The sequence below is a fragment of the Monodelphis domestica genome, chromosome 3 (genome assembly GCF_027887165.1).
Source record: "Monodelphis domestica isolate mMonDom1 chromosome 3, mMonDom1.pri, whole genome shotgun sequence".
In the NCBI taxonomy this organism is placed as follows: Eukaryota; Metazoa; Chordata; class Mammalia; order Didelphimorphia; family Didelphidae; genus Monodelphis; species Monodelphis domestica.
The window spans coordinates 522,675,070-522,702,881 of record NC_077229.1 but is presented as its reverse complement, the minus strand read 5'-3'; the positions used below and the strand labels follow the sequence as shown (position 1 = coordinate 522,702,881).

General features: G+C 33.1%; 1 pseudogene; it reads right to left on the bottom strand.

Moving 5' to 3' along the window:
* Nucleotides 1–11,185: 11,185 nt before the first annotated feature.
* On the bottom strand, nt 11,186–27,430 carry LOC107652023 (60S ribosomal protein L9-like; annotated as a pseudogene).
* Nucleotides 27,431–27,812: the final 382 nt, after the last annotated feature.

Here is a 27,812-nt window from a genome sequence, read left to right as displayed (position 1 = left end):
TTTCCCCCTGAGTATGGCTTTGGCTATATCACATAGGTTTTGATATGATGTCTCCTCATTGTCATTCTTTTTAATGAATTCCTTGTTTCTATTATTTCTTTTACAACCCACCAGTTTTCAAGAAGTAGATTGTTTAATTTCCAGTTAATTTTAAGTTTGCCTTTCCATGGACCTTTTTAAGCATAACATGTAAAACATTATGGTCTGGGAAAGTTTCATTAATTATTTCTGCTTTTCTGAATTTGTTTTTACAATATTTCTATGCCCCACTACATGTAGTATATGGTGGATCTTTTTATATGTACCATGTACTGCTGAGAAGAAAATATATTCTTTTTTTTCCAGTTTTCTCCAGATATATTTTAACTCTAATTTTTATATTATTTCATTCATTTTCTTTACTTATTTCTCATTAATTTTTCTGTTGAATTTATCTAGTTCTTAAAAAGGAAGTTTTAGATGTCCCACTAATATAGTCTTACTATATATTTCCTCTTTGAGATTCTTTATGTTTTCTTTTAGAAATATTGATATTAAGCCATTTGGTGCATAAATGTTTACTAATAATATGACTTCATTGTTTATAGTAAGATTTCACAAAATGTAATTTCCTTCCTTATCTCTTTTAATCAGATAATTTTCTACTTTAGCTTTGTCTGGTGTCATGATTGCTACTCCTTCTATTTTATTTTAGATGATGCATAACAAATTCTACTCCAATCTTTTACCTTAAATTATGGGTGTCACCCTGCCTCAAATGTGTTTCTTGTAAACAACATAGAGTAGGATTCAGGTTTTTAATCCTCTCAGCTATCCACTTCCATTTAATGATGAGTACATGTAATTCACATTCAGCATTATAATTACTAAATATATATTGCCCTTCATAATATTATCCCCTGTAGATCCTTCCCTATTCCCTTTCTATCTGTTCCTTCTGAACAATATTTTCCTTTTTGTCACCCCCCCACCTTCTTCTGCCACCAATTATCTCTCTCTTTCCCTTCTCTTATTCCCCTAGATATCTCTGTGGGATAAGATAAAATTATATACCCCACTAAATAGGGTAAGATAAAATTATACATCCCACTGAGTATACTTGTTTGACCCTCACTTTGACCTTTACAATTAGATAGTAAAGTTTAAGCATTACCTATCAACACCCTTATCCTCCCCTCTCTATGGTGATTTTTCATACTTCTTTATGTTATGTAATTTACCCTATTCTCTCTCCCTTCCCTCTCAGTGTAACCTTCTCCTTCAGTCCTTGATTGATTTTTTTCCTCATCATTCATATGCATACTTATCATAAATACATATCTTTACATATCATCACATTTACATATATATCATATCATCATAATCAGCTTACTCCTCCAGTCTCTTTCTGAATAAATTCCTTCCATCTTCTCTACTACTAATAGTAATTTTTGAGAATAAAGTAAAACCTCTTTCCATATATCACAATAAACATTGTGACATTAATCAGTCCCTTAAATTTTCTCTTTCTTAATTTTTTTTTAGGTTTGACTTGTTCCACAAGAATACTTGGACACCTTCTATCTTATTGAATGTTCACTTTCCCCTTGAAAGGATATTCAGTTTTGCTGGATATGTGACAGTGGGTTGTAAATCTAAATCTTTTGCCTTCCTGAATATCATATTCCTTGCCTTTTGATCCTTTAATGTAGAAGTCTCTATGTTCTTTCTATGTGATCTTAACTGTAGCTCCATGGTATTTGCATGGTTTCTTTCTGACTAGTTGAATTATTTTATTCCTTGTCTTGGTGGCTTTTGAATTTATCTATATATTGTATTTCTCAAAGTTGTCTTTTGAGGATATCTTTCTGGAGGTGATCTGGGAATTTCTTTATTTTTAATTTTATTTTCTTCTATCTTTGATAATTTCTTATAATATGATATCCAAGATTTTTCTTGTCATGGCTTTCAGGTAGTCCAATAATTCTCAGATTGTCTCTCCTTGATCTATTTTCTATGTCAGTTGTTTTTTCAATAAGATATTTAATGTTTTTCTCTATTTTTTTTTCATTTCTTTGATTCTGTTTCATTGTTTCTTGATTTCTCATGAATTCATTAGTTTCTAGATGGTCAATTCTTATTTTTAAGACCTGATTTCCCTCTGTTAGTTTTTGGTTCTCCTTTTATAATTGGTCCATTTCTTCTTGCATTACTTTCTTCTTGTCTCACTTTTATTTCTCTTTCCCACCTTTCCTCTGCCTCTCTTAATTAGTTTTTGAAGTCCTTTTTGAATTCTTCCAGAATCTATATCTAATCTATATTTTTCTTTTGGACTTTGAGTGTGTTTCCTTTGCTTTCACTTTTCCCTTTTGTGTCTTACCTTACTATTTTTGTCATAAGAAATTCCTTAGACTTGTGCTTTTTATTGTTGTTTGCTCATTTTTCCTATCTAATTATAAGTAGGCTTTGGGGATGGGGGGATGATATGCTGGTCTGACAGCTGAGAGCTCTGAAATCCCCCTCCCCCTTCTGATTCAATTGACTCCTGAGATACTCATAGTTTAAAGTCTTGCCTCAGGCTTAGGTGTAAGCTTTTGATTTCACTGTGATCTTGATCAGGTCAGGGGCTGATCAAATTCTAGCCTCAGGCTTAATCTCAAATTTTTGGTCTCACTGTGTACTTGATTCAATCAGGCCCACCCTTGATTGCCCTGTCTTGGATCTCTGCCCTGAGATTTAAGCAAAAAGTCACTACTTAGTACTTAAAACTTAGTATTATCATCCATCCCAAAATGTGAGTTAAGTCCTTGCTCTAATCTCAGACTAGAATTCCCTGGATTGGGGCTCCAAACTTCTGCACAGGTTTGAAATTTCAAGGGGTATGGGTTGGCTTGTACCTCTATTTGTAAGGCAGGGTCTCAGAGTCTGGATTGGTTCATGCATAAGGTCCTGAATCTCAGACAACAAATGTGGGTTTGGGGGGTGGGTCTGGCTCATACTTCCTTCCTTGCTACAGTTTCTTGCTGGATCTGCTGTCCTCTCACCCCAGTGCCCTAGATGTTAATTGCCTACCTTTGGTGTTTTTCTTTTCTTGAAAGTTGTTTGGCTCTATCTCCTTGTTGGTTCTTTCACTCTTATATTCATTTTGTGGTTATATTTTAATCTTGGTTGGAGAGGATACTCATGGTGGCACAGACCTACTTAAGGCTACTCTGCTATCTTGGCTCCACCCCCTTGAACAACCAGAGTATTTTATACAAGCTCTTATTGTGGTGGCAAAGAACTGGAAATTGAGATGTTCAGTGACTGGAAAATGGCTGAACAAATCATGGTAAATGATGATAATGGAATACTAGTGTGCTTTAAGGAATGATAAACAAGATAATTTAAGAAAAATCAAGGAATATCTGTAAGAACTGATGCATAGTGAAATAAGCAGAAGTGGGAGAATACTGTACATAATAAAAGCAATATTAGATGATGATTATCAGTGAAAACTTGACTACTCTTAGCAATGCAATGATCTGTTACAATTTTGTAAAATTTAAAAGGGAGATTTCTATCACCTTCCAAATAACGAACTGTTGGAGTTATCTGTGACATCTGTATTTTTTATTTTATTTTGGATTTTTGGTTATGTATAACTTTGCTCTTACCAATATGGATGGGCATTTTTCATGACAATAAAAAATGAAAAAAAAGTGAAAACATGAATGTCTTAATTTGTATGAACATTTTGGTCTCCCAAATGATGTCTTCTGTGACACCAGGAGAATAGGGAGGGTCTTGGACACTTGTGGTTGGAATTTTTATGTAGTTATGAAGAAAAGTAAGTTAAACATAAAAGAAAATATTTCTAGATAGATGTCCATTAAGTCATTAGACTATATTCTATTTCTAATTGTGTCAGCCTCTTCTATTTCCTCATTCTTGACTGTTTTCTCTTTCCTCCCTTTCTGTATTTTATCTTTGTAGTCTGACTTTGTCCTCTGACCTATCTTTAGATAATTCTTTGGATGTGAAGTTTTCTCCAGAATAATATAATCTCTCTGATGCTCTTCAAATTATTCAAGTATCTTTTTTCCCTGAAATATCTCTAGAAGTCACTTATTTTTGTACAATTATAAATAAAATAATTAAGGGAAATAATATGTAAATGAATATTTTAGTTATAAAATTAAAAGAAAATAAATTTTCATATTGAGACCATGACTAAAGGACTACATTTGTAAACATATATCCTTTATCCTTTGGACACCAACTCAATTTCCATCACTTCGTAATTTACATACCAAATTTCAATTAAATCATATGATTCAGCATTTTTAAAGGTTTTACTTATGATTGATTATGGCTTAAATGTTGTTTTCTATTCTAATTATTATATATTTGCACTTTAAATATTCTTTCAAGAATTCTATAATTTGGGCATTAATTAACTAGATACTAAAATTCAGAATGCAATAATTAAGATGACAATATTCTTCTGAGTAGCTTCCTATATAATGTTAAAATGGAGAATATTTGGAACATATTTAAATAGTCTCTCCTTTTGTATTGAAATTTCTAGAATCATCTAGATTATTTTGGGACAAGTATACACATGTTAAAATTCTACATATTTAATATTCTCAATTTTTATTTCATGTAAAGATTGTTTTCATTTTTAATAGAAGCAAAAGAACTTACAAAAACATACAAACAGAAAGATAACATTCAAAATTGTCAACCCAAATATCTCCCTTTCAATATTATATGTGTGTATGAAGTATTTAGAGAGGACTAGCTTGCTGAAATATTGTCAGTATTGCCCATTCACTTGTGATGTCTATCTTTCTACCAAATGTCAATTGTACCAGATACATTGCCTTGTTTACTGTAGACTATTTTTCAATCATTATTATATTAGTTTATGATTTCCCAACTATATGATAAGTTAACTATTTATTCATTTAAGTGTGTAATCTCCATTAAACTTTTGCTACTTCTTGCAAATGTTTTCTCTAAGGAGAGACTATGTATGATCTCACAACATCTAGAAGATACTCCCAAAGTAAATGACCAAAAACACCAAACGTGAATAAGCGAGCTTACGAACAAAATAAGAATCTTATATTTTTGTTATGATTAAATTGAAAGGCAAAGTGAATTGGAGCTGAGAAAAGAAGATAACTTGGAACACAAATAGGTTAGTAAGGCTTAGCTTGAATTAAAGATATACAGAAGATACAATGGACCACGAGGCAGTACTATATATTGGTAGCAGTGTAGGTAATATTTCTTTATCTTCCATAAATTGGGGATTAATCTTGAAAGAGATATAGAAGATGAGATTTGCTGAATATCATGTACACTGACAGATGCTCATTTTATGCCAGTTAGTTTTACTTGAATATATTTGCTGTAGGATGGAGAGGGTTTTGGGATGCAAATTATCAGGAAATGTATATTGTATGAAAAATAAAGAAGCTAATAAAAATTAAAAAAATAATGGATGTTGGAAGCCATTTACTTTTCAAGCACTCCTTACTCAAGCAATTCTAATAGGTTTTATCTGTCCCAAATACAATGAATAATAATTTTATAGTTATATCAGTGATATATTTTGTCTCATCATAATCTTTTTAACAGTTTGGTATATTGAAGTGGCATTGCATTAAGATGGGCCACAAATCTGCAACATATTAAAGTGTTAGATCATTTGCATTTGGCTCTCAGATTAACTAACAGATGTGTGAAATCTCAATGTCCTCAGGGATTAACCACTTGTAATATCATAGAGTACAGACTCAGTAAATGCTAATCCTCCCTTGATATTTTCTCAGATTTTTTTTCCTGAAGTTAATATTTGGTATTTTTATGATTCTGTTTTTCCTTAATTCCTGAGTTTTAGAGGAGCTCCTACATCTGTGATAAAATAGAAATTTTAACAAAATTGGGAGGGAGAATAAGAAGAAGTTACTCGTGTTCGTATATATAAAAACATATAAACAATTATATTTTCTAAAATCAAGACCAACTTGTAACTAATGAATAATAAGTTGTTCTTGGAAAAATGTAATAATTCATGAGTTCAGACAAGATAGGATTCAGATTCTGAGGACACCTTAAATTGTTTTAAATTCCCTTGAATTATTTTAATCAATGTAAACTCAAACTCCATTAGTTTTTTACATTAAAAAATGTATTATTTTAATCTATAAAATGCAATGTAAATACATTTGTGCATTAGAATATGTATTAGAAACAATATCCTAGACTACATTAAGTTAAATATTCTTTTTTATTATGGCCATTTAATTAAGAATTAAGAGTTCATTTTGTCATTTGCATTTTAGAAATCCAACTGCAATCTAAGCAAAAATTATTATGATTATTTTTTAAAAGCCTTTTTTTCAGTTACTTGTTAAATTCAATTTAGTGTCGGTAAATTCAACCAGTAACTTTGCCAGCATTGTAAACTTATTACTGTGGATGTTTATGTCTTATTCAAAAGTAATATAGAAAAACAATGAAAGAACAAAGCAAAAAGGTATATGGTGAGGCCCTCTAACTCTTACAGAAGTGTCAGATTCAGGTGTCAACTTCTAGAGTTTATTTCTTGGAGGACCCATATACTTGGATCAGGGAAGGTCCATGAATTGATAAAACCCTGAGGAGAGTGGAGCGCGAATAAGGACAAGCTCAAGCTTTAGTTCCCCCAAACAACATCTGGAAAGGACCATCCCTACATCCCCAAATGGATTGAGACCATCAAAATCTGACCCACCATTGGAATAGTGGAATGCTAAGAGGAGAGAGGAATCTAAATATTCAAATATACATATGCCTAGGATGAATTCTAAAGAGAATAGAGGTTGAATTTTATCTATTAACCCAGACTGTACTTATAGAGTGTAAGGCATGACTTATATGTAATCTGGGTCATTCACCTAAGGCTTGTGATACCTCTCTGTCCTTCTCCCAGAGGAACCAACATGTACTGCCTATAAAATACAACTTCAGGCAATTTCCTCTGTATTCATTCATTTTGTAATCTGAAACATTGTTGTCCACCAAAAATTCCATTCATTTATTCATTGAATAGTATTTCTTGAACATCCACTCCAGGCAATGCGCCATCCTGGCTGCTGAAAATGATATTTGCTAAACACGTTATTTCATATACCAAACAATTTATGTAAGGGATCATGTGCTGTGATCCCTTATAGAAATGGCTTGGTATATGAAATATATCAAATATAATGATAGAAATAATAGTCACTTTTCATCTATTTTCGTATTCCTGCCTAGACTATTTAATCAAACTCTTCAGTGTTTAAATACTTTGTGTACTGCATATGTTTTATGTTTGCTTTTTAGGGTATAAATTGTTTTTTCCCTGTAGAATGTAAGGTCCTTGGGAAGGGATTATGTCACTGTATATCCCCAGCTCCTAACACAATGTGGATTGGAACACATATTAGGCATTCAAAAATTCTTTTTTGCATTAATCTAAAACTGTACCCAGTCAAATCCCTTTATTTGTCTCACTTTACTATAGAATGGAGATAATAATAGAATCTTATTGTGAGGATCAAATGAGGTAATACTTATAATGTGTTCCACACAGTATTTGGCATATATTAGGCACTATTTAAATGCATATTCCCTTTTCCCTTATATAGATACATATCTGATAATGATATGTTCATTTCTATTTATATATTCATAAATGAATGATCATTCATATAACCTCCTGAAATACAAAAATTGTATATGCAATATAAATGGATTAATAGTGACTTGAGAAATTTAAACATATGTTTAAAAACATTAAAATTCAAGAAGTAAATTGGTAATGCTCTTATTACTACAACATAGCTTACATACACAGAATACAGAATCATTTTAGACCAAAGGAAAGAGTAAATAGACAAACTTGTAAATCTTGAAATTAATCATATTTTACAATTTTTAATATAATCTCAAAGGAATATGTGTTCCTTTTCCAGGTTATTAACTTTCAATTAAAACAAAAAAAGTAAAACTCCAGCATAAAGAAAGCAATTCCAGGTGAACAACTGGGTCTTTATTTCTTCATTTGAGTTAGAAGTACATGTATTTAAGATTATTTAATTAAATTTACACTGGTGTTTTAAATTGGTTAACATGTTTAGCAAGAGCTTAATGGAAATGTAATTTTCTTTAATAACAATAGAGAAGTTAAAAGTAGAAGACAAACTTTTACAGAAAACGAGTCAAATTAAAATCCAGGGTCCTAACTCAGACATTGGGGTAGTTTGTGGAAAATTCAACTCTACAAAGACTGCATATCATTCTGAACCGTCTTCCAACATTATTTTTCATTCATATTCTACAATTCCAGAGAATATCAAAGGGTTCTTTGCTTGAATATCACAGTGAGCCTACATAGTCTTTCTCTACATAGTAGGATTGTTTTGTCTCTGACAAGAGCAATTCAAATCTCTGTGATGTTTGGTGAGATGGTGAATAGTGAGTTTATACAAATAATTTCTCCTTCTGTAGCTGTATATTGGGACCCTTCCAGACTAGAACCAGGTGATCCAGAATTAATTTTATTTAACCAACTATCCAGAATTATTCACAACTCCAGTGAAATGCTCTCTTCATCATACAACTGAGCTCACAATAATTTTCCTAGCTTTCAGGCCTTAAGTCTTTTTTTTTTTAATTACTAAAATATTGTAATAGCATCTACACATAAAGAGCAGATAAACAGAGATATTTAATGAAATAAGAAATCTCATTTGGGCAGTTATGTAATAGTGCACCATTTATGATGAAAAGGAAATGGTCAATTTGCAAATATCTTTTGACATTTGACCCCAGAAATATAAAATAGAGTGTGAGTGTCCAAATATTGCATAGCTTGTCCTTTATTAGTAACAGTAGTTTCTACAAAGTTCAGATGGAGATAAGTAAAGATTTGGATGGGGTAGGGTAGTAAGAGTCTAAAAATATCAGTAATTTCTTTCATGTCAATTTTGAAGTGAAAAAACTGTCATATGAATTGTGACCATAAATTTTAAAAATCATACCACTGATGATAGGGGTTATTCATTATTTATACAAAAGAGGTGGATCCTTTTTTTCTTCATGTGTAGTATTTTTTTAAGTTTTAAGATTATGTTTATCATACTTGAGGACTTTCTTTTTTTAAGTAATCTGAAAACTTGCCAAATCTTTTAAAAAATATTTATTTAATTAATTAATTTAGAATATTTTTCCATGGTTACAAGATTCATGTACTTTTCCTCCACTCCTCCCTCCCTCCTGGAGCCAACAAGCAATTCTACTGGTTTTTACATGTATCATTGTTCAATACCTATTTCCATATTATTAATATTTGGGATGGAGAAATCAATTAACATCAACTGAAAGGAAATTCTTGGTTCTCTTTGACTATTCTGAGTTTACACTTGTAAAAAGGGAATCCTTTATATTCTATGTCTAGTTAGAGGTAACATATTGGTTAACAATAACTTAAGTACCCCTACTTAGTATCTCACCAAATTGTGAAGACAGAATTAACTCTCCTTTGTCTACTTTTGAATTGAATCAGCAAAAGATTGAATACCCTTCTTATTCCTAGGTGAGAAGCTAGCAAGGTACTTAAAGAATTCACACTCTTAGAAACTCAATCAGTCAGGAATCCATGAACCCTTTTGATGAGTATTCACACCTCCAGAAGGTGAGCACTGGTTCCCACAAACACTGCCCCCTGGGCAGTGCTAGACAGTTTGGAAGCTGTGATTGGCCCCTGCGAAGAGGGGAAGGGACAAAAAGTCACCATGAAAGCCATGAGTCTTTCCACTTGAGTCAATCTTGTGGACATGGTCTCCTGACCAGAGAGAGTACTTGAGGGAGCTTCCCTGGAGACTGTGGCTTGGATTATGGCTTGGAGCTTGGCTTCAACTTGGACTCTGAGTCCTGGACTACTTTTCATGGGTTGAGTGAAAGGCTGACTCCTTTTCTAGTTTCTGGAGAGACTAGCTTCCATCTTGGAGGAGCCCCTGCAGTTACTTACCACCAGCCTTCCTGGTTCAGAGCTAATTAATCTCTGCCAGGATTAAGATAGAACAGATAACTTCTCTATCCCTTTCACATTTCTCTATTTTTCCTCTCTATTTTGTAAATATCTGTAATTTGTTTAAATAAATATGACTCAAAATATAATAAATGTTGGGGACCACACAATTTCATGAAATTATTGTCCAACCATTAATTTTCACCTTTATACAACATCCTCAATCATATACTCATTGAACCATGTGATCAAGCTTATGTTTTCCATCTGCGTTTCTACTCCCAGAATTCTTTCTCTGGATGGGGATAGTATTCTTTCTCACAATGTCCTGGATAATTGTATTGCTACTATCAGAGAAATCCATTACATTCAGTTTGTCACAGTGTATCAGACTCTGAGTACAAGGCTCTCCTGGTTCTGCTCCTTTCACTCTGCATCAATTCCTAGAGGTCTTTCCAGTTCACATGGAATTTCTCCAGTTTATCATTCCTTTCAGCACAATATTATTCCATCACCATCAAGAATATCATGGCAGTTTTCTTGGATAATTTACTTTAGAATGATGCCCAGGCTTTTTCTTTTGTCATGACTTTCAGGTAGTTCAATAATTCTTAAATTGTCTTTCCTGGATTATTTTCCAGGTCTGCTGTTTTATCAATGAGTGTTTCATATTTTCCTCAATTTTTTCATGCTTTTGATTTTTGTTTTATAGACTCTTCCTGCCTTGTGTAGTCATTTGCCTCTACTTGTCCAATTCTAATTTTTAAAGACTGAATTTCATCACTGGATTTTTGTACCTTCTTCTCCTTTTGGTCTATTTTTCTTTGTAGGTCATCTTTCACTTTCTTTGCTTCATTTTCAACCTGCTCGATTTTGGCTTTTAAGACAGCATTTTCTTATTTTATTTCATGTGTCTATGTTTCCAAATGACCTATTTTGCTTTTTAATTTATTTTTCCAATTTTCCTCAGCCTCTCTTAATTGTTTTTTTGAATTGTGGTTTGAGTTCTTCTAAATCCCAAATCTAATTCACTGAAGTTCCTGAATTTTCCCTTTGTGTTCCTTGGCCCTCCTATGTTCCATTTATTCTTTGTTTATTATCTAAATAGAAGCTTTAATTTATAATTTCTTTTTTTTTCTTTTCTTTTTCTGTGGTTTACTCATATTTTTTCTCACCCACCCCAACATGGTCATTGGCTGTATTCTTGCTTCCCTGCTTATTTGCTGGATCTGTGGGTTTGGGATATTCTGTTCTGAGGGAGCTTCTTCTCTGATTAACTGCATTAGGCTGAAGGAGCTGACCTGTTGTGTTAATGTGTCCCAAGCCCAGATCTTCCCTAGCTGTCAGCAAAATCTGAAGGTGAAAGTGAAAGTGTGGAGGCTAAAAGTAGTTACCCTTGTCCTCCTCTGTTTTTTCTTGCAGTCACCTCCCTTCCAGGTTCCCAGTCAGAGCCCTGAGATTCCTATGGTGTTACCAAGGTATTCTGTAGCAGCTGCAGCCTTCTCCCTAGAATCACAGTTAGATTCTTATTGAACATCTCAGCTAAGTAGGTGGGGGAGAGGTGTCAGAGTTTGAAATTTTCTGCCCTCCACAAGCTTTTTATCTGCATTATTTTAAGACTTGATTGAGCTAGTTGAGCTAATCTGCAGAACCAAATGTGACTTGAGGTCAAAAATTCCAGAGGAAAAGACCCAAGATGGAGGTGTGGTGACTGAAATCTGTGCCCAGTCTGCCCTTCTCCTCCACCTGCCTCTCTGCCATCTGTGGTCAGAGCCCTGAGCTTTGAGTAGCATGGTAGCAAGGCATTCTTTCTGGGATGGATCCCTCACCCCAAGATCTCATTAATTGTCCAAGTCTCAACATAGTAGGTGGGCAGGTGGGGGTGGTCCTGGGACCTTCCTTCTTTCTTTTCCTTAAACCTGAGAATTCACCCTTCTCTGCATAACTTTTAAGTTGAATCAAGCAGCAGGGTGTCCAGGCTCTGTCCTGTTGTTAAATTTGTTTTTCTGTCCCCATCAAAGAAGTTTGTTTTTGATTGGTGTAGAAGGGTTTTCACAAGGGAATTGATTTTTTGCTCTTCTAAGCTGCCATCTTTACTTTGCCTCTCTTGAGCACTTTCAATCAAGAGTATTTCAGTGTCATATTTCAAATTGCTTCCTTTCTTTCAATTATCCTATTTAAGTGTACAATACCTATCAATTTTAGTATTTTTTAAAAATAATTTCAGCTAGCTGCTTTAGTACCTTTGTACTATTTTCTGCTTAATTAGCTTCAATTCTCATTGTCTACTGGATTTTTCAAATCCCTTGAATAAAATGCCTTATGGTTTAAAAGCTTATTAATATTTAATATTTCACTTTTCAAATGCTTACATAATGGATGCAATGATTATTTTAAGGAAGAATACTTTTATTTTGATTTATACCTACAAAGATATATCAGATGATTTTAATATCTCTTAGCCTCAAAAAAGGTGTTTTCACTCAATATCCTTGTATCTTGAGGTCAACAGGAATTATTTCCTCAAATTCATCTTTCATATTTTTAAATGAATTATAAAACAACCTCCTTTTCCCACCTTGGTTTCATCTCTTAATCACTCTTTCCAACCCACAGATGTTTTTTACTAGCATTACAACTTCAGGAATGATGCAAATAAAATTTGACAAATAAGTTCTATTACTTATCTTATAGTCCCTCAGTGATATACTAAATTAGGAAATTCTACTCAAGTCTGTTCCACTAAAATAGGTAAAACACCAAAAAGTTCTGGCATCACAGATATATTATAGTTCCAGAAACAGGTTATTTCACAAAATACTACTTGGATGGTGCATTGGAACATGGAGGTGACTAGATTTTCAAACACTCTATGTTCCAGACTATGTATACCATGCTGAAAAAGACTTTGACAGCCCTTGAAACAAGGGAGGGAAAATATTCCTTTCATTTTGCACAATTTTTTTCTGCTTGTGCAATGTCAAAAATGTAAGTAGACAGACATAGCAAAATATCTCATAGTTTTGATTCCATATTTAATCTTTAACTTAACCATTAATATTCTAAAGATGAAAAATTTTTCTAATGACTAACACTGCTGGAGTGACTGAATCATATAAACAATGACATTTTCATTAAAAACAGTATCAGAAAGACAATACTGACCTACAGGTATTCCTTCAAGATGTAAAGAAAGGAGTTGTTGTGATGGTTTTATTGTGTAACCAAAGGCAATAAAGAGCAATATCTGTGGACATTTCACCAATTTGAATCTCTCATGATTATTACATGAAAAAGGGCCACAAAGAAAACAACGATAATGATGATAATAATATTAACAAAATCATAAGCACCAAGGTTTATTACAGAGGATGAAAAGGTATAGAAATTCTAGGAAGTCAAATAATGTCCTCCAAATAAATTGTCTTATACATACATATATATGTTTATTTTATTTATATGTATTTATTTATATCTATAATGTGACTTCAATTTGAAAATGGGGGTGACAGTGGTTAGGAAAATAATGGAAAATGGGGACCTTGGATAAAAAATGAGGGACAGCAAAGATTTGTAGGTTACAAAGAAGCCTCATACATGCATAACATAGATATTTTTAATTTAAATTTTATTTTTTTCTTATTAAATTTCAAGTTTCCAGACAATGGTACTTAATGAGAGAAGAAAAAGTTACCATTAGTTGTGACCTATAAAAATCCCACAAAGAAGTATAAATAGCTGTGGTCTAATAGCTAAAATGTTTGTTTTTTTTCCTATTTCCCATTTCTGGAGAATAGACAGACTTATTTTTTAGTTCTATGCTTCCAACTTTGACACTGCTGTTAATCCTAAACGATGAATTATGACTTTGGTGTGTTCCCATTAACAGATTCATCCCCCTTTAGCAACCTAGTGACCAGTAAAGTAACAGACTACATAACACTCAGTCATTTCAGCATTTCAAAAGACAAATTCCAGGGATCAAAGGAACATCAAGCAAATTCATAGTTCTATCTCCCTTGTCTACAACTGTGAAGTGTAATCTGATTTTATTTTAGATATTTTGTTTGGATTGATATATTTTTCCTCTAAAGGATAATTTTATTATTTATTCATTTTTCAGCTGAAGTATAATGAGGATAAACTATATGCTAAGAAAATGAAGAATTTCCAAAAAATGTCATTATATATTCCATCTCAAATATAGTATTATTATTTCAGACTTTCCCTGCAGCTAACGGTTTTAAAACATGAACCAAAAAAGGACACAACCTCATAATACCAGAGAAATGTAAACATTTATTTTCTTTATTTTAGTGAAAAGGGAAAACAGTGCAAGAGTACTGATATTTTTAAATTCTTCTATTTTTTTCTCATCAAAAACTCTGTTTTTGACTCAATGAATCATAATCGAAAAAGTTGTTGTGATTAATTGGTTCCTGCATCTTGAATAGGTGCAGCACATCAAATATATTTGCCCTTCAAACTGTCCATTTTGCTCTTCCTTACATCTAATCTAATTTTAAGTCTGTGAGAAATAACTTATTTTCTGTAGGCCTAATTTTATTTCCTATATACCTACCTTGTTGATAATAGTTGTCATTAACAGTTAATCATCTTGCATTATTCTTTTGCCTATGTACAAAATTCTCCTGCTTCTGCTTATTTCACTTTGCATCACTTCATGTAAATCTTTCCAGGTTGTTTTTTTTTTTTTGGGGGGGGGGGAGGTAATCATTTTGTTTATCATTTCTTATGGTACAATAGTATTAAATTACAAGCATATATCACTACTTGTTCAGCCATTCCCCAACTGATGGACATCCCTTCAGTTTCCAGTTCTTTACTACCACAAAAAAGAATTGCTGTAAATATTTTGTATAGGTAGGTTCTTTTCCCCTAAGCTCTTTGGTAGACAGATGTAGTAGTAGTATTTCTGGGTCAAAGGGTATGCATCATTTGATGGCCCTTAGTGTATGGTTCCAGGTTACTCTCCAGGATGGTGTATCAGTTCACAGCTCTACTAGTGGTGTATATAACTTTTATTTTAAGGGAAATGCAGCATGGAAAATTGGTTAATGATGGGTAATGTCATACTGTCATGCACAAAATATTATGCAATGGAAAAATACTATTTTCTGTATTCTTTTAAACAGAAGTAATATTTTTGCCACAGAACTTGGATTGTAGGGAATTGTAGAGATTGTAGCCTATAATCATCTGAAAAGAAAATGGTAATAAAAGCTATGGAGATAAAAACAAGCTTAAGTAAAATCTATGAATAAAACATTTTAGAGTGGTTATTGTAATATTATGCTGAACTTTGAAAAGATCTAGAAATTCCAGAAGCTGAGAAAAGATTGCTTCCAAACAAAAGTATGAATATGGAAAAGATAAAAGAATCCTAGAAAGACATATGTAAAGGACCTGAGAGGCTAACCTTTCCAACCTTAGAGAGGAGTAAACTGAAACTAAGGGAGATTAACTTATCCAGACTCCCATAGCTTAAAAATCTATGAAGCAGAACTTGAAGTCAGGGTCTTTCAGATTCCAAGTCCAAAACTTACTAGTACCTAACACTACCTCGTCTATTAATCTTATAAATTAAATTTATTTGTTTTTCATCATGCCTATATATTTTTCAGAGTATTATTTTCCAGTTTATCCTTGAAGAGTGACCTCTTTTCAGTTCATTATGATATAGAGTGACATGGTATAGTGTGTATATGGTTGTCTATCATTGAAATTCTTCTCTGGAAACAAGTATCTGGAAAAATAATGGCCTTGGACAAGTAACTTAACCTCTTAGTACTCATAATAAATTCTCCATAATTGAAAATTATGGAGGAATTGCATAGATGCGTTGGTGGAAGGAGTTACCCTCCAAAGATGTCCTTAGACTAGCAAAGTCATAGTCACATGCAAAAATATAATTAATAATGTTAAAATAATATTTCATAAAGTAAATCATAATGATCATTTGGTAAATTGGTTGTCGCCAAATTGATCATGAAATGAACTGGTTTTAGGTGCATTGATTCTGAGCTTAGTATACTTTTTATACTCCAGATATCAGTAAGCCTCAGTCCTTCTTCTAAAAAGGCCACTGAGAATTTTAAATTTCTGATCCCCTCCCTATATATCCAATTGAACTATCCAAAATATCCCCTGGAACTCCTGTAGTGATGAATCAAATGGTCCCCCAAACACATAAAAGAATCAATGCATCATCTTGTTAAGATGATGATGTGAAATGTTATAGAGAAACTCAGCGCTTCTAAATATATCACAACAAAAATCTAACAATGGTACCAAACTGAATCATAATCAAAAATACAAAGGGAAACAACAATAAGTACCTTTATTCAGTCCATAACAATAACACTACTATATCCCAGGCTCTAGTCAGTGGTTCAGTGTACCAAGTGAAAAGGCAAAGTCAGAACCATCAGGGGGCAAGTATTCTAGGAAAAGAGAATCACACACACACACACACACACACACACACACACACACACACACACACACAGAGTATTAATCCAAATTAGCTACAAAGTACATTTGGAGAAAGGCATTAGAACCAATAGCTATGCAAAATACAAATGCCTCCTGTGGAAGTGATACATAAAAAATACAAAAAATTCAAATAGGAAGAGAAGAGGAAAGAGAATGTTCTAAGCATGGAAGCGCCAGTAGAAAGGCATAAAAGCAGGAGATGTAGCACAATGACTGAGGGAAAAGAGGTGGGGAAATACAGTTGAACTATAAAGTTCATAAAGGAGAGTGATTTGTAAAACCATTAAGACTGACTCAGCAATACCACTACTAGGTCTATATTTCAGAGATCAATGATAGGGGAAAAGACTGAAGAATATCCACGGCATTTTTTTTCAGGGGGGGTGGCAAAGAAATAGAAACAAGGGACATTCTTTAGTACAGGAATGGCTGAATAAGGTGTGGTATATGGTTATAATGAAATTCAAAGAAGAAATGATGAACATAGAAATGATGAAAAAACTGGGCTTATATGAAATGATACAAAGTGAAGTAGTCAGAAAATTCTACATAGTAAAAGCAATACCATAGGATAAAAAATTGTAAATGATCAAACTTTTATCAGAAATGCAAAGATCCAGGAGAACTCTAAGGTCCTGGGGGAGGAGGGGAAGCTTTTCAGCACTAAAGAAAACACTAAGGGAGCACACCAGTTCTCATTTTATTAACTCCATGAATTTTCCTTTGGTATAGAGATATATACATACCTCTTTGTATGACAGATAACACATATATAATTTATATAATAATTCCAGTCATCCTGAGGAAGAAGGAGAGTTAGAGAGGATATAGATCACAAAATGTTAGGAAATGATTGTCAAAAATTTTTTCCAAATGGATAAAGATTAAAACAAAAACAATATCAGGAAGGTTGGAAGAGGAAAAATTGTAAGAAGCTTTAAATGCCAAATGTAGGAGCTTATATTTGATTCTAGAAGTAACAAGAGGCTATTAATGTTGATTAAGTTGGGAATATATGACATAGGTACATGTGAGTACATGTAAACTTTAAATTATCATGAGGAGAAATAATTTCTCAATTATAATACCTTAAATTGCCAAGATTGGAAATAATGGAAAAATTATGATAAATAGTAATTTGAGTTTTGCTTTGGAACACAAATCAATACTGTTATCAAATATAAGTAATTTACTTTAAAAGTTGCAATCATCACCACTTAAAATGTTTGGTTTGGTTTATTTTCCAACATGGGAAAATGTAAATATGGTAAGGAAAAAGAATGAAATAAATGATCCAGGAAGGATTCAATGCTGACAAATTTCTCAGTTTTGGACTTAATAGATCAACCTCGTCCAATTGAGAAGAAAGAATCAAATTTGGGAAATGTCAAATAACATTCACATAAAGGTATAGACTTTCGAATTATGTTTGAAATCATCATATGATAGAGTAAACAATCATTACAGAATACGTATTGGACCTGTCCTCATACCCAACTAAAAATTATTGGAGACAAAACAAAGATAATCAGATGAAACTTGTTTCAGGAATTTATCATGTAATTAAAACTACTAGTTTGCAAATATTTCTTATTGATATTCAGAGTATGATGAATTTAATCTTTAAATCAAGATAATTATATACTTCCTAGTCAGAATGTGAAATTATAACTGTCTTGAAACAAAAAATGGGCTCAATTATGTGAATTAAAAACTTTAAAATGTGAGACAATTAATTTTCCCTAATTAAGAATGAGAACAAATATGTTAGCAACACTAGGTTTAATTTTCTAGTGAGGCACAGAGAGGTAAATGGTCTCTTTGAAAAAGGTCATTTGCTCAAATCAAAGAGCATTTAACTTGTGAGAAGAACTAACAAAATGTAGTTTTGCTCACAAATTCCACTAGAGGATTGAGGCCAATGTGATTTGTGGGGAAATGTTATGATTATACATACTATTCATACTCACCCAGTGTATGTAGGATGACTGAAATTCTTCACAAGCAAATATTTTGGCATATTAGTGGCACTTTAATTCCATTACAAAAATCTCACTTCATCATATCCTTAGTCTATTTAGTCTCTTCATTAAGAAGAATTTAGAATAGTGAGATCACAAGAAATACTCTATCTTGGCTACTACTTCTATCTCTTTAAAATGTAATTTGATAATGTTCTAAGGAAAAGTTAAGGAGGAAAGTGTGTAAGTTTGGAAAGCGGAGTGGCATGAGACCAGCAGAAAAGATTCTGGAACTTTGAAGGAAGGCGTAGACTGGTACTGAGGGGGTTTGCCATCTCTCTTTGGAGATATCTGGAGATGGTGGCTACAGTTCCTTAGTGGCTGTTCCTATCCTTGTTCCTATCCTGCTTGCTGTCTTGTTGGCTGTATTTCATCGTAGCAGAACCTGGTGATCCTGACTGCAGTGATGTGAGACCAGGTCAAGACCAGTTTTGGATCTAGGACCTTCCCTGGACCTTAAACAGGCTTACACAAACCCATTCCTTAATACCAGCTACAGGGGGTTTAGTTGTAGATTATCAAGACAGGGATTGAGATTTTTAGGCAGTGAAGAGTGGATTAGAGTAGGGAACCCACTCTGAAAAATCTTTGTGAAGAGACATTAGATCCTGGGGAATCAGTTAGAAAATTCGCTTTAGGGTTATCCTATACCCTTTTATCCTATTCTCTTTAATTAAAACTACTTCCCCATTTTACTGAGTGGTCTGTGTGTGATCTCAGACCAGGCTCTGTCCTGGTCAGAGTGTCTGTTAACTTTTCAACCCAGAGTCTGCCACTGGCCCAATACAACCCATCTCTTCACATCCCCAAACTCCCCTCCCTTTTACAGTAGAAAGTAAGGCCAAAATTAAATTCCCATCATAAATTACTACCATTTAATTTTGTGAAGTTTAAATAATTGAAAAATTTTATGATAAAATGGCACTATTCCTAGAAAATGAGAAAAATGTAAGTATTCTAAAATTATTTTTGATAAGGAAAAACATAATATATTAGTTTAAATTTTGTGATATTTCAAATATTTAACTCAATCAAATAATTTTAATAAATAAGCATTAAGTGCATACTATGGACAAGGTAAAATTTCACTGCAAGTCCTGCCAAGTATAAAAAAATGATACTATTACTCTCCTCCAAAAGAATACAATTTATTGGGAGGATATTATTCACAAAATAGAAATGTGAAAATAACAATATGAATGGGATAAGCACATGAAAGTGGATCACCAAAAAATCAAGAGATTTAAATATATATATATTTCTCACTTTTTTCCTAGAAGATAAAGATCAGAAAAGAAAGGAATTTGTTTTTCAAACTCTTACCTTCTATCTCAGAATCAAAACTGTGTATTGGTTCCAAGATAGAAGAGTGGTTAAGGGCTAGGCAATGGGGATTAAGTGACTTTTCTGGGGTCACACATTTGGGAAGTGTCTGAGTCAGATTTGAGCCTAGGAACTCCTGTCTCTGGGCCTCACTCTCAATCTACTGAGCAGACTAGCTCTCCCCATTTAATCTGATTCTTAAAGGAAGTAGGATATTTCAAAAGGTGGAAATTATAATCACCAATATGGCATTTCAAGTATTGATAAAGCATTCCAAGTAATTTATATGCTTTATCTACTCTATCCTTAAAAATAATACTATGAATTGAGTCCTATAGATATTACTATCCAGTTTTAGAGATGAGAAAATTGAGATTCAGTGAGATTATTTGACTTTCCCATTGTCATACAACCAGTAAATATCAAGGTCTTTCTGATTCCAAGTACAGTATTCTGTTTGTCTTCTTGTTCTATATGAGCAAAGTGTAGAGGAAGACTGTTCTGGGGATGGGATACAGCCAGGACAAAAACGCAGAGGGATTATTAGTGTATTAGTGTGAAAGAAGTCTAGAAGGATAGCTTGGAGTAAGATTGTGGAAAAAAAATTTGTTTTAGGATAAGTATTTTGCATTTGATACTATAGGTAATGGACAACAAATAATTTTTTTCAAAATTCAGTGTCAAGTTATCAGACCATTGCACTAACAAGTTAATTTTCATATTATTTTACACAATGAGATAGTGGAAAAAACTAAAACAAATAAATCTAGTTAAAAGCTATTACTGTAATTACTGTAAAGGATATGTGTTAAAGTAACAGTAGTGTAAGTGAGAAGAAAAAATGAATAATTTGTACTCCAAAGAGATAATAAGGAAAAATACCTGTACAAGAATATTCATAGCTGCGCTCTTTGTGGTGGCCAAAAATTGGAAAATGAGGGGATGCCCTTCAATTGGGGAATGGCTGAACCAATTGTGGTATATGTTGGTGATGGAATACTATTGTGCTAAAAGGAATAATAAAGTGGAGGAATTCCATGGAGACTGGAACAACCTCCAGGAAGTGATGCAGAGCGAGAGGAGTAGAAATAAGAGAACATTGTACAAAGAGATGGATACACTGTGGTACAGTCAAATGTAATGGACTTCTCCATTAGTGGCAATGCAGTGATCCTGAACAACTTGGAGGAACCTACAAGAAAAACCACTATCCACATCCAGAGGAAACACTGTGGGAGTAAAAACATTGAAGAAAAACAACTGCTTGAATACATGGGCTGAGGGGATATGGCTGGGGATGTAGACTCTAAGTGAACATCCTAGTGCAAACATCAACATGGAAATAGGTTCTGATCAAGGACACAAGTAATACCCAGTGGAATTGTGTGTCGGCAACGGGAAGTTTGGGGGGAGGGGAGGGAGGAATAGAATATGGTTTTTATAACCATGGAATAATGTTTGAAATTGACCAAATAAAATAAAAAAACAAACAAACAAACAAACAAAAAAAACTATGTATGGTATGACCGTGGAAAGAGCAGTTAGGTATATGGGATTTGAACTCTGAGGCTTTCTGCCTCACTGTGGGAAGATTTCTAAGCTCAGAGATCCATTTCATCATTTCAGTATGGAATATAAAGAATATGCACACAATGGACATAAGTTAAAGGGAAACCTAGATAAACCATATCTCACATGTTTTAAGTGAGTGAAAAATACAAATTAAAATGTTTCTGTGATGCTACCTCAATTAAATTAGGGAAAACATCCCTACCATCTGCATAGAAAACCTATCCACCAAAAACTGAAAAAAAAAATTGTCAAATGGTAGACCCTAATAATTTGCCTACAATTCTCAGATGCCATTGGTCTTTCTTCTCTCCACTATTTTCCACAGATTATCAAATTTTCTAAATAATCAAAAGAATCTCTTTTCTTATCAATGTTGGTATTACCTCTAAGATGCAAATTATGCCATCTTATGCATATCATTATTGTTTTCATTATGTCTTTGAAGAAATGACCAGGGGGTATTCCACCACTTTTATGCATTTCTGAAATTCTATGCAAATTACAATGATAGTGATTGGTACCTTCTTTGGGTAACAATTAATTAGCATTAATTGAGTGAATAATTTATCCATTGATTATTTATCTTTTACTACAAGAGTGGGATGCCTATCTTCTCTGTTCTTTAATTTACTTTACAGTGATTCTCTTTCATAATCCCTTAAAAATTATTAAAGAAATGAACAAAATAAGCATTTATAAAACATTTACTATGTACTAGCACTGACTAAGCACTTTACAAATATTATTTATTTTGATCCTCACAAGAACACAAGTAAGTAAACACTATTATTATCCCTATTCTACAAGGAACCTGAGACAGACAACAGACAAAAGTTAAGTAAGTTGCCTAGAGTCATATAACTCTTGAGGTCAAATTCAAACTCAGATTTCCCTGCCTCTGCATTCTATCCACCCTGCTGTCACCTAGCTGCTCACAGACATCATATGACTTTCCACTGCTCTTTGTGTAATTGTCAGTCTCAGGTCTGTGAATATTAGTGTATTCCATGATTGGCAAACATATAACACCCCTGGAAGATTACTAACGTTAAAAAAATGTGTAATGTCATTAATAAAGCTTTAAAATTTCCAAAGGGCAATCGAGCCTATTCTCCTCCAATATAAGTTGAGGGCTAGGTCTTTTTAGTTTCTTCTACATACCCCATCCCAGCACAAATGTACACACACACACACACACACACAAACACACACACACACACACACAAAGTATTTGCATGGATATTCTGCAAATATGTAATATGTACACACATACATGTGCATCTATCTATATTTTATACATTATCACTCTACCTATCTAGCTTTTCCCACACACATGCATACATAAAGTATGGCTACCATTCTTTATCAACTTGCTTTTATTTTTGTGGCTAATAAGGGTACACTCTTTGAGTGATTTCATGTTTAATTTTGAATGACTATGGATTTAATTTAATTAGTTCTGCTTGACATAATCAGGACAATGTTATTCACAAACAGGACTTTCTGTGGAATGTTATATTCTGTAGGGAATTTCTCTTCAATTTTTACTCAGTGCTAGGTCTTCTCATAGATAACAATCATTTCTGGGAGCATAGTCCCTTTTTAATGTCTCAGTTTATTTTAATAATTAAGACAGTTATTGAACACAAATATCTGTTATATTTAAGCAATATGCAAATATATGTAAATATACAAAGTATGTGTATTACATATACTATATACACAACACACCTATGCAATATAAAACCATTTGACTTAGTAGAGTAGAGAAAAATACTACTTGAAAGGATCTTCTCCAACAAGCAATCTCATGTGGATGTAGCATGTAGCATGTCACAGATGAAAGATGATATCATTGAGGAAACAAAGCTTGATCTCCTAAACAGTATCATTTTATTAAGAAATGCATGCATACATATAACAATTGAAATACAACTAGGCACCTTTAAAAACTGTTAAACAAGGGTTGTTTATTTTCATTTTTCCATTAGTTCAGGATATGCATTTGCCCAGTCCTCATATACCAATGACTTCCATGCCTGCTCCTTATGAGTTCTGTATCAGACAGTAAATGCATTTCTTATGTAAATATTATTTCTCTCTAAAATGTAATTTTAATTATAGAAAAGGCAAGTAGAACTTATTTGTGCTTTATTATGGAAATAAGATTTTTTTAAAGATTTTATAAGGGTTATTGAAGTAGAACATCGGGATAGAATGAACATAACAAAAAAAGTCAGAAGAAACATTAAAGGCCACCTAGTCACACCTTTAATTTTGCCAGTGACAAAACTGAAGAGAAAACCTGATCTTGAAATACTTGCCCCAATTCCCAAAGAGGTAAGACTGAACATAAGAAGTTGGATAGAAATGTTTATCCTCTGTCTCTTGAACTTTTGAATCTTTCCATTAAGGAAATGAACTATGTGACTGTATCCAAGTCACTTAACACGTTTAGGCTTTAGTTTCCTAAAGTATGAAGTGAAGGGCATGAACTAAGTTAATGTTTCCTAATCCAAATTATTCTTGAACCAGTTAAATATCTAATAGCTGCAGACACTTCAGCATAGACCTTACCATTCTCTGGGACTCAAGGTTTAGGAACTCAAAGCTTTGGAGATGGACACTGACGAGAATGAGAAGACAACATATTAGAAGAAGAAAAGAGGAGTCAGTTAAATAGTTTTAATAGCAGGATTTGGGGTGATAAACACTTCATGGGCCTCTAAAAACTTGCATTGGATCACTTGCTGGAAAATACCGTACTTAAACTTTAAGAGTGTCTCTAGCTTGAAATTATTTAAAATATATTTATACATTATATGTTAACTTCAAGTAATCCACTTGGACTTTCTTATTCTGAAAAATAAAATATATGAAAGTAAACATAGTCACTAATTATGATTTTTAAAACTATGCTTCTATTTGTTGACTTAAAATAATATTTAAAGATTGTGGGTGTGGGTGTTACAGTGGACTATTCTTTATCATTGGGATTGTGATACTGGATATAAAAAAATAACAACAAAAGTCATAATAATAAGAGGGACGCATCACGCATCACCTTAAAAATGAATGTAGGAGACAGCCTGTTGAGGGAACATGGTTCTTTCTCATTGAGTCTTCACCTAATGACACTGCCTCTTTAAACATCAACATGGCATTAATCACTGTGTGGAATACAGATTCTAGTGAAAGTCTGCCAGTTGCTCTCCTGTGAATTCACATAAAGGATGTTCCTCTCATCCAAGTAATTCCAAAGGTGACAAATATTACAGATGCTGAATTTATGGGAGTGCTTGCTCCCTGTTTATTAACTCATCCATCTTGTGAGAAATAAAAGGACCAAACAGGGAGACAAGTGGGCTTTTCTTATCCTGTCAGCTCAATGATGTCTTAAAGTAATCAATATCTATAATTACTAAATCTTTCCAGGGCAATTTAACTCTTCACTGACTCATTCTTTGATACTCACTTCTAAATGGAACATCAGGAAAAAAAATCTAATGTTAATTAGAAAGAATAAAGCTTAAATTAGAACTTTATTTTTATCACCTTATTTTTAAACCTTATTAGAAATCACTTCATTCCATTGACAGAAGAGAATGATAACTGAGTTGGAAAAGATTTGAAGAACCAGTTAGGCAGGAAGAAATTAGAGAAGGAGGATGTTCCTAATAAAATGTCCTATAAAGTAAAAGCATCCTGGAAGAAAAAAAATCTTGACAACCTTTGAATTTTACTTTGATAGTATTGTAATTATGATTTTTAACAGCTGCCTTGAAATCTGTATACATAGAATACCCTTCTCATTTTTTTTTCATTTACAACATCTAATTAAGAGTATTTGCTTTAATTGCTGTTACATGAATATGAATGCAAACTTATTCTCATAATAAAATAAGAAAAATAGTTAGAAATAAAAGTTATCTTAACCAATTATACATAGCATTCATATGTTTGTTACTCAAAGAATCTTTCCTATAACTATATTGGAATAAAAAAGTGTAAGTGACAGCTTTGCATATCCCAATATTTAACTCAATTCCATTGACTAAATGTTTATTAAATGCCCATTGTAGTCAAGTCACTCTACTCGGCATTTGAAAAGCCATACTGGGAACTAAAGTATTTTGTAAAATGATCAATATCTGAGCAGTGAAATTTAAGAAGTTTACACACCTATTGAATGTTCTGCACTCAACACAAAATATCTGAATGATTCAGTAAGCTCTATCTTGCTCAGGCCAGATATATATATATATATATATATATATATATATATATATATATATATATATATAATTTTGAAGATGAGAATGCAATTAAGCACTTATAGTTCATCCAATAGTTGATAGAAGAGTATTTACTTAATCATAGCAAGAAAAAGACATTCAGAAAGGGGAAGAATATTCATCAAGTAAACAGAATTGATTAAGTTGACGATCTCTGCTCACTGTTGGTCCTACTGCCAGTCTGAAGCCTCAGGTAGGTGTTCTTGGCTTAGATATTCAAGATATTATGGCAATGGATGGTCTGAACTTTCTGCTCCCCCCCCCCAATACCAATCTAGTTTTAAGAACGTTTTTATATGCCTTTTAATAGGAAAAAATGGCCTAATGGTTAAACTACATCTGGTTTAACATGTTCTAGAGTCTCAGGAAAAAGTGAGCATAGACTATATTCCAGGTCACTGGAAAATATTGGCTCTATCATATTAGGAATCGATATGAAATTTCTTGTTTGATAAGTATTCTTTTGATGTCTAAATAAGTGTTGACACTTTAGGAACTGGCTTTGATCTATATCTATATCTATTCTAACTTGTTCATTAGCTTGTTGCATTGCACCCTTCTCAGACACATAGATGACATTCAAAAATGTTCTTATATCCTTTTTTTTTTTACACTGATGATCTGATCAATCAGAGCAACTGAGTTTGATAGTTAAACATAATTTCCTTTAAGAATTAACTCATCCTTAAACTGAAGGGATTCCATGGAGACTGGAACAACCTCCAGGAAGTGATGCAGAGTGAGAGGAGCAGAACCAGGAGAACATTGTACACAGAGACAAATACATTGTAGCACAATTGAATATAACTGCATTAGTGGCAATGCATTGACCCTGAACAACCTGGAGGGATCTAGAGAAAAACTACTGTCCACATCCAGAGGAAACACTGTGGGAGTAGAAACAACTGCTTGATCACATGGGTTGATGGGGATATGAATAGGGAGGTAGACCCTAAATGATCACCTGAGTGCAAACATCAACAGAGAGGTAGGTTTTTATCAATGACACATGTAAAATCCAGTAGAATAGCATCTTGGTTCTGGAAAGGGGTGGGGTGGGGGCAGGGAAAGAATATGATGCCTCTAACCAAGGAATAATGTTCTAAATTGACTAAATAAAATAAATTTTTTTTTAATTTAAAAAGAATTAACTCATGTTTCTGGGCTTGAGAAACATCACAAGCCACACCTGATCACATGCAAATTCTTTGGATATATTTTTCACCCAAGGGATTTCTGATTTCAATAAGAAAGCAATTTTCTTGACCAACAACAATAATGAGGATGTGAGCATGTGCAGACCTTAAAAATCCAGGGTTATGCCTACGATCATGTTTTATACATGACTACAGATTGTGCTCAAGGTGGCAAATTCTTTTTGATTTCCCAACCATTTGTCCATCCAGAGACTTTCCCCCCCTTTTTTCCAAGGAGACAGATAAAAAAAATGATTTGCTTAAAATTCCTTTGGAGAATTCCTCTGAGACCCTTAACAATAAGTATCCCATCCGAGAGAAAGAGAAAGAGAGAGAAAGAGAGAGAGAGAGAGAGAGAGAGAGAGAGAGAGAGAGAGAGAGAGAGACAGAGAGAGAGAGAGAAAGAGAGAAAGAGAGAGAGAGAGAGGTTGACATTTTCTGGGATGTCAACATCTGGTTGCTTAGAATGATCTTCATTCTGGTAGTGAACTGGCCCCCAAAAAGTACATATGAAATATCTAACCTCATCTCTCTTCAAAAAAAAAAAGCTCAACTTGGTCACATATAGTGATTTAAGGTTTTAAACCACATGTCACTTCAGTGGATCCTTAGGACAAGTCATGGAAATCGGGCAGTACATTTTTTAAATGAGGTACTGTCATTTTAGTGTTGAAATTTATCATCTGACTAAAAACTCAGGTGAACTCTTATAGATAATTTTTCTTTAATATTCTTATTTGATCCTTAACCCACTCAAAATAAAAACAAATAGCATCATTAAGTACTATCACTATTCCCATTCTATAGACAACGAAACAAAGGGAAATTTTTAACTTAGTTCTCTCCTGACTCTATATTT